Raw genomic sequence first — 8,772 nt, 5'->3', positions numbered from 1 at the left:
CAGACATCCTCTAACCAGCTTCCATCTAACACCGGCAGCATACTTCACCCACAAACACAACTTTTCAAATGTTTTTTCATTCCCCAAACATCCAAAAACTTAGGGATCATTTGGTTTCTTACATTGGAAGACCTGAGGTTTGTACTACGCAAGACAGTCTGACATTCTAACTACTTCCTAAGTAAGGTACCTTAAAAAGGATATCTGTTCGTGCAATTGGTGCTATTAAACTGAACGCTGAATTGAATAAATAATAAGGAAGCAAACACGGAAACACAGTTAAAACAGTTGCGTTGCAAAGAGCATGTCATTAAACCATGGTGTTTAAATAAGATTCACAGATACAGTCCTCTGTGTTAAGGTTTTTCATGTGTCACACATGTGGCACACAAAAAACTTGACACATACACTTAGAAAGAGACTGAACGGAAATCAGGCCTATTTAAGGTGGAGAAAAGTCTATTGACGACTTCAATCATAATCTAAAACTTGAAAACTAAAGACAGCTTCAATTATTCGCTTTGCTACTAAAGATGGAAAATTAGCTGTTCTGTACTAACCACCAGTGTTTTGTTGTAGCTTCTGTGTGACAAGTGTGGAAATATGAAATTAAATGTAATTAGTTTTGCTTTGTTGCAGTTTTCCTGTTTATGTTCAAAACTCGCTTGCCCTTGATATGTTCTCTGGTATTTTACTGCTCCCTTGGTTTGTTTTCCCTTTCCTTTTTGATGTACACCTGCCATCTTATTTCAATTACTTCTCTCTCTCTCAATATATAGACTATAAATATATATATATATATATATATATATATATTAATATATACTTATAATATATATAATATAATATATATATATGTGTTATAATATATATAATATATATATGCTTTGTTTTTGTTCTTTGCCAAGTTTGTTCCTGTTCTCCTCTTGAGCTTTTGAATTTGTTTTTTCTCTAGTTATCACTTGGACTTTTAGTTTTTTTTTTTAATCTGCGATCGTCCAGCCACTCTTGTTTGCTGTCCTGCCTGACTCTCTTTCACCTTAAGAGCTACTTTTATTAAAGCTTTACTTTTCACTCGGCGGTTGGGGTCCGACTTCATCAGTCCATGACCCCTAAAATAAACCAGAAAACCCACTCAACATTGTGTTGCAAACTGTCGTCAAACATCTCCAGGTTCCTCGGCTCGAAACCTGGCTCGACTCTCCTCGACTCACTCGCGTTTTTTCAGGGTCGTTTTCCATTACAAATGAGCACCACTCATCGTCGGTGGACATCATAGCCTCAGCGGCCCAGAAGCTCTTAACATCATTTGTGTGTGACACAAATGCAACACAACAATGGAGGGACATTAGGGGATGGTATACCTGTGCGTCCTTTGGTCTATGCTTCAAGTTCCGTAAGGCAATTGTGCACCAGCCGCTGTTTGCCAGTTTTTTTTTTTTTTTTTTTAAATGGCGGAGTTTGGTTTCATGAAGGACTCGCTCTCGGTTTCGTCACTCCCTGATCCAGAAATCAGTGGCCTGCACTCTGTAGACGTCAAATTATCGGCTCGAATCAGCATCGCTTGGAAGCCTGGCGAGTAGGTACTAAAATAAGTCGCTGGACCAGGTACTACGTTCTAATAGAAAACCTCACAAACCCAAGTAAAGTCGAGCCAAGATAGGTGCCACAACGTATACTGGTGGCTAATGCAGACAACCTCTGCTGACAGATCCAACAATGCAAGTGGTGGATTTTTATAGATGACAAAAACGTTAAGCGAAAGCGTTGATGCCAAAATGATGATCATCTCAAATGTTCCAAATCTAAAGTTCGCCGCTCGCTGTAAAATAAATTACTGTTTTTCTAAAAGTGGTGAGGACAGAATTTTTTGAGACATTTTTTAAACACATCTTCCATTTTGTTTTTTGTTGTAACCTTGATAATTACACTATAAAAAAAAATAAATAAATTAAAAACGCCCAATATTCTGGACCAAAACAATACAGGAAAAAGTTATCAGAAAAAAATATAATCAACCTAATAAAAACATAGTCATTGTCCACCAACATAAGATACAATATTAAATTACATTTTGTTATTTAAATATGGAAAGCACATTACTTATTATAAATTATAGATAGACCAAATCTATTTTGACAGACTGCCCAACATTTCAAAGATATTATTACTCTGATCAAAACACATTCAATGGCTTAATGAAAATTGTTGTCCAACATTTCTCTCATTTAAATCACCTAAATTTTAAGAAATATCATTCACACTCTTAATACTTTAAAATAATAGTGTTTTTGTTGTTGTTGTGTTTCTGGTTGATGGGTTTTGATGTTTTTTTGGTGTTATTTATTATTGACTTGTAAATCCTGAGTCTATTTCGCGGTGCAGCCCCAATATTATATATATTATTATTATATTATATATATATTATATTAATCTAATTAATATATTATATAATTAAGCAAAAAACTATTAAATTATTTAGGATATTTTCATTATATATAGGTAAAAATCTATCTATTTTGACAGATTTACCAACATTTTAAATATTATATTCTAAGGTGAAAAAGGACAATTCATTCAAACAGTTTTTTATAAAAAGCTATTTCCAAGAATCTCTCATTTAAATAAATTAAAACAAATCTATGTAAAATTATACAACCGGACATCTTTTTCTTTTTCTAATCATATAATTTTAGAATTTATACCCCAGTATTAAACTTAAATTTAAATGCTGTTGATTGATTTTTAATGAAAATGTTAACAGTTATGAAGTTTTTGGGTTATTTCCCCATGAGACAAGCAATTTCTCGAGTTTAATTCTGTGTATCTTATAGATTTTGTTTTTCATATATTCCAAAAGCTATGGTGGAAAAGTATTGCAAATTAAGAGGAAGAAATCCATTAAATTAGTTAAAATGATGGGAAAAGTGGGACATAAAATGCAAAGAAGAAACACAACAAATACATGGTCTGTGGTTGTACTGTGAGTCAAGCAGTTATAAAACACAATTATTGGAAGCTTTCCTGTGCACAAAACAGTGATATAGTGCGTCAAAATGTGGCTCTGTGTTTATTATCATATTTTAGCAGCCGCTCAGCGGTTTTACTTTCATTTTAATTGCTTGGCCAACTTATGATGTATAATACAAAAAAGCTCTGCTGACCCAACTGCCTCTGTTTAATCGTTTTAAATGGCAGAAAAACTAACAGAAAATTCGCGAACGTTGGAAACACCTCACTGCAGAACATGATGGGAAGCCCCTAAACGCTGCCACAGTGACCCGACAGCTCGCGTGTGATCTGACACCGTTGGGACCAGAGTCGGCGGTAACATAATCAACCGTTCGGTGTATTAATGCACAATTCAGGTCTGTGGTGTAAAAAGCCCAACGGGAATAAAAAGTATTAATAGCAGCAGCAAAGCAGCAGCAAGAAAAAATGGTGAGGCCGGTCTGCAGCCCCGAGCTCCCAAACCTGACTAATTTGTCAAAGTTGTACTATATTAATAAAATATAACCGGCCGACAGGAGAAGAAAGCTGGAGATAAAAAAGGGAGGCTGCGAGTCTGTGACTGCCGGGGGGTAAAAAGAATCAGATTCTTCTTAAGAACAACATGTTTAAAAAACCAACGGAATCAGCAGCCGAGTGCGGGATTAATGAATTGATTACCACACTACGACCATCTTTCCGATGAGCTGTTTCTTGGTGTTTAATCTGGAATAACAACCAGAGGCAGGACTGGGGTTTTCATTTTTCCCCATTTTTTCATGTTTTTCTTAAAGTAATGCCTTCAAAACAGCCTTGCAAAGCAGGAGGAAGTAAATCAGGATATTCTCGACCAATAATTAAAAGCCTGTTTTCAATAAATAAATAAATAAAATTCTTCTATGAGTGGAGCTGAAGAGCTGCTTTCAATCGCACTAAACACTTGAAACGTCTGATTGAAGCCTAATTAAAATGTCTGGCAGAAACTGTAAGAATCAGGCTCACTTGTCCACCAAACAAAATTGTAAAATAAATCAGTTAGACGATTCTCACTTGATCTTTTCCTTTCTCGTTTATTTATTTTCCTGTAATCATTAAAGTTAAATTATTTTGAAATCTGCACGTCGAACATCATTATTCGCCTTATCCATTAAGACGTCAAAACATAATGATTCTAATGATTGTGTTTAAATAGCAGAGATAAAAACACATTTAACACGCTAAACGACTGATCAGAGTCTGAATTAGCCCTTCATGGATACACTGAATTCTCTTCTTTCAGTTAGTGTGGTTGTATAAAAGGAGACATTTAAGAACCAATAACAAATGACAACACAAATTGACAGAAATAAGAAGGTAGCGTACGCGAAAAAATTCAGACCCCCTTAAATTTTTCACTCTCTTTTATTGCACCCATTTGCTAAAATCATTTGTTTCATTTTTTCCTTCATTAAACACAACACACAACATCCATACTGACAGAAAAACACAGGAATTGTGAACATTTTTGCAATTTATTACAAAAGAAAAAGCTGAAAATATCATCATGGCCATAAAGCATCCAGACCCTCTTGCTGTGACACTCGTACATAACTTCAGGGTGCTGTCCCATTTCTTCTGATTCATTCTTAGATGATTCTATACCTTGACTGGAGTCCAGCGTGTTACATATACTGATTGGACTTGATTCTAGGAAAGGCACAACACCTGCTATAAACATACCTTACAGCTCACAGTGCAGGTCTGAGCAAATGAAATCATGAGGTCAAAGAAGTGCGAAGAGCTCAGAGACAGAAATATGGCAAAGCACAGATCAAAAAAAATGTTCTGCTTGCACTTAAGGTTCCTACGAGCAGAGTGGCCTCTATAATCACTTAAAATTGAAGAGTGAATGATCAGAACTCTTTCCTAGAGCTGGCCGTCGGCCAAACTGAGCAATCAGGGAGAAGAGGGCCTTGGTTGAGAGAACTTAATTAAACCCAAAGAGAAAAAGAGAAAGAAGAGAAGTCTAGAAAGTCAGCCATCACTGCAAGACCCTCCACTAGTCAGCGGGCTTTATCGGCAGAGCTGGCCCAACAGGAAAACCTCTCCCTGTCCAAGACTCATGGAAAACCCGCATGAACAATAAAAACACATGGTGAAAAGACTCACAGCACTATGTAGAAATTAAGAAGTTGATTATGTGTTGAAGAACCACAGGCCACTGCTCATCACCTGAACCTAGTACAACCCAAAACAGTGAAGCATGGTGTTGCCAAGCATCAATGCCGTGGGGCTGCCTGTTTTCAGCTGCAGGGAACGGTGACGATTGCAATTGCAAGCGAAAGATGAAAGTTCTGTGTTTTCTGCCAGTATGGGCGCTGTGGTACGATTAATGAGCGAAAAAAATGTACTTAAGAATGAGTAGCAAATGGCTGCAATGATTCAAAGAGAGAATTAAAGGGGGAGGCGAACACTTACACCAACCTTTACGTGCATGTGTTGTGTGTGTGTGTGTGTGGCTGATGTGTGTGTGACAATGGTGTGTTGTGTGTGTGTGTGCAGTGTGTGTGTGATGTGTGCATTTTTTGTTAACTGGAAAATTTTCTGAAGAAAGGTCTTTGTGATGGTTTGTTCAGTAGGATTTTATTTTCTCTAAAGTAGGGGGAAAACACTCTCGAAAACGCATGTTCTGAAAATGTCGCTGATGTACTCGCAATGTTCTCAGATTGTTGATTGTTGAAGGTTTTTCAAAAGACATTGGCAGGGCTAAACATATTATTTTAAATCCACAAGACCATTATGAGGAAACTTCTCTCAGTTAGCGGAAGCATTTTCTTAAAATATCGCTATTTGAGGGACGTTTCTTCCTCTGCTACCACGGAATATTGTTTAGGAAACAGTTCTGTAGAAAAATGTTTCGTAAAATTCCCTTAAAACATCCTTCTAGAACATTGCAAGAGAACAAAAAGTCCGTCTTTCTTAACTTAAATTCACATTACAGGAAACAGTAAGGACCTTGAAAACATCTGCGAGAAGATGTTTTTTTTAGTCGAGAATCCTTCAAACATTCTGATAGTTTTGTCTTAGTAAACTTTATAAAAATGTGATTTAAAAATGAATAAACATCTTTCAAAGTTCAGAATCATTAGATTAAAACAGCAAAACATGATTAGGACACCTGTAGATAAGTCAGTCACTGGTTTGTTTTTGGTCTTATGTGTCATGTTCTGTTTTCACTTTTGGTCTCGACTTATGTCGTTTATGTCTCATTTTTTCTCTTGCTGTTGCAGTTGCATTATTCTACATTCTCTGCAGTCAGAGGCTTCTCACAGCTGCCACTAAATAAGAAGCTCAAAGCGTCTAAGTGTAATTCTCCTTCCTCAGGTTTCTAGCTGCTGCCTGGCTACTCAGCTGAGACGCAGAACAGCTGAAGGTCTGTACTGCCGACTGTGAAACACTCTTCAAGGATAAACTACGTTAGTTCTTCAGTGCCTTTACTCAGATTTATTGAAGGTAATGGTTCAGGACTGAGTTTGTTTTTTTATTAGCAAAGAGGTCAAGGCACACAAACAACATCAGGAATAACAAACAGCGAGGTGGAGGAATTCTTATGAAGGACTTATTTATCACATTTACCTGAGCAATGTGAAACAGCTAAAAAACACTGGCAGCATGTGGTCACACGCCGTGTTTACTGCACTTATAGTCTTACATTCTGATTTTCCTTTACTTTGTTTAACTTTGCTGTAAAACAACTCAGAACTTTCCCAGTGTATGAAAAGGAACACATGGACGCTGGGGCAAAAAACTATACGCTACAGCAGATTTAATAATGATGTTAAAATTTCTTTGGCTATTTTCACAACAATCAGCTTTTGCGTTTCCGTCCCACAAGCTTCAGATCATCAAAAACTTGTCTTTCTGGGACTCAGACGTGTTTCTTCATCAGGTCCCACAGCTTCCTTGATGAGTTTCAGTCAGGACTTTGGGGAGACCAACGTCTAAAACCTTCATTCTAGCCTGAATTGAAACCATCTTACCTCGTCTGAAGTGATTGTTTTGGCTCATTGCTGTTGAAACGTCCAACTGTGTCCAAAGATCAAACCTGTCAGCAGCTGCTAAGCTCGATTGTTATCGCCTCATGAGAAGTTAAGAGATCATGACACTAAGAAAATTAGATATAACCACAACTTTCTACATCACCAAAAACAACAATTCAAGTTGCCTGCATGAATTGTTTTTTGTACCCATCCAGCAACTTACTGATGTTTTAGGCATATTAGTGACTCTGTATCAAAGAAAAAAGCATCCAAAATAGTTACGTTGACTAAAAAAAACAACACAACAGGACCAAAGCTTATATTTCCAATAGTAAATTCATTTTTTTTTTTTACCCAACATTTTTCTGGTGCAAAATTATACATTTGTCTTCTCTTGTTTAATGAGGAAACATAAAAATTATATTTTTAGTTCTCAAAACCTGAAATATTGACTCTATTTACAGAATCTTTCCCATAGTTTTGTTACATTATTACACAAATATCAGCTAAGATAGGACAGGAGTAAAAGCACATATTAACTCGTAAACAGAAATGATTAACTATTACAAAGAATATTTTCTTAAATGAGTTGGCTCAATAAAATTATACTTGTTTATTGTGTATTAAATGTTTCAATAAAATATGTGTATTTTTTTAATTACATTACAATAACAGAATTATTATTATATGAGGATTTGAAACTCCATAAAAATTATGACAAAAGTGTGCTATATTTAATGAATAAAATGTTTGGTATTTAATGCTATAGGTCTTTTGCTGTTATTTTATTGTTATTACAGTTTTTAATGTAATCATATTCCAGCACTTTTTAACAGATTTTTCTGCACCCTTGCTGCCGAACATTTCACTTTTTTTTTGCTCCATTCCGTCATCTTAGTGTATTTTGATAATCTTCCTGACCGATTAGTATGTTCTAGGTGGTAGATGATTCGAGTGCAGCTGACTACACCTTGTTACTGTCTAGCATTATAATTGTGAGGCACGTGAACTGAAAGCTCACCGCAGTCAGAAACAACCGTAATGCTGCAAAACCGCATAATTGTTTCAGTTAACAACATACATGACTTCACACATCCTCATATGTCGTGAATCATATATTGCAGTATTCTTCTTGCAGACTATGTATCACCGATGGACCACAAACAAAGTGACATTAGTGTCAATAAAGCGTGAAGTATGAGTTCCATTAGCCTGTTCCTGTTCTTTTAATCTTCCCTGTTGCTTTAGAAATCTCAAACATTCACCAATTCGCGCGAATCTCCCCACCCTTCTCCGCCCCCAAAATAGCCTATATTGGAGTTGCAAAGTTGCGCAAAAAGCGACGATGTCATTTTTAGTCATATATCTAATCACAATGCGCATTTAGTCTTGCGGCTGCCTCATAACAAAACATTAATCATTACGGGGCAAAAATAAATTCTTGACAGGTAAAATCTCCCTCTCGGCCTCTCGAACTTTGCCTGAAGTTAACAAGAGATAAATATAGGAATAGTAATTTACAGCTAAGCGCACCGTTCAGGACATGATGGATGTGCGAAAAGGGATCCCTGCAAAATATGTTCATTAGCAACTCGAACAAGTGCAATAAGCCCAACTTACATGCTGTTCTACGAAAACTCAGCTCGAAAAAACAACCGCCGCGGTCAGGAGGGTTACCAATCACTCGTACAAAAATCAAAATCAATAACAATTATTGCTTGGTGCGAGTGGGGCGTCTAGGATGCGTGTTGAGATCCATCACCTG

The sequence above is a fragment of the Acanthochromis polyacanthus genome, chromosome 15, assembly GCF_021347895.1.
Source record: "Acanthochromis polyacanthus isolate Apoly-LR-REF ecotype Palm Island chromosome 15, KAUST_Apoly_ChrSc, whole genome shotgun sequence".
Classification (NCBI taxonomy): Eukaryota; Metazoa; Chordata; class Actinopteri; family Pomacentridae; genus Acanthochromis; species Acanthochromis polyacanthus.
This window is presented reverse-complemented; position numbering follows the sequence as displayed.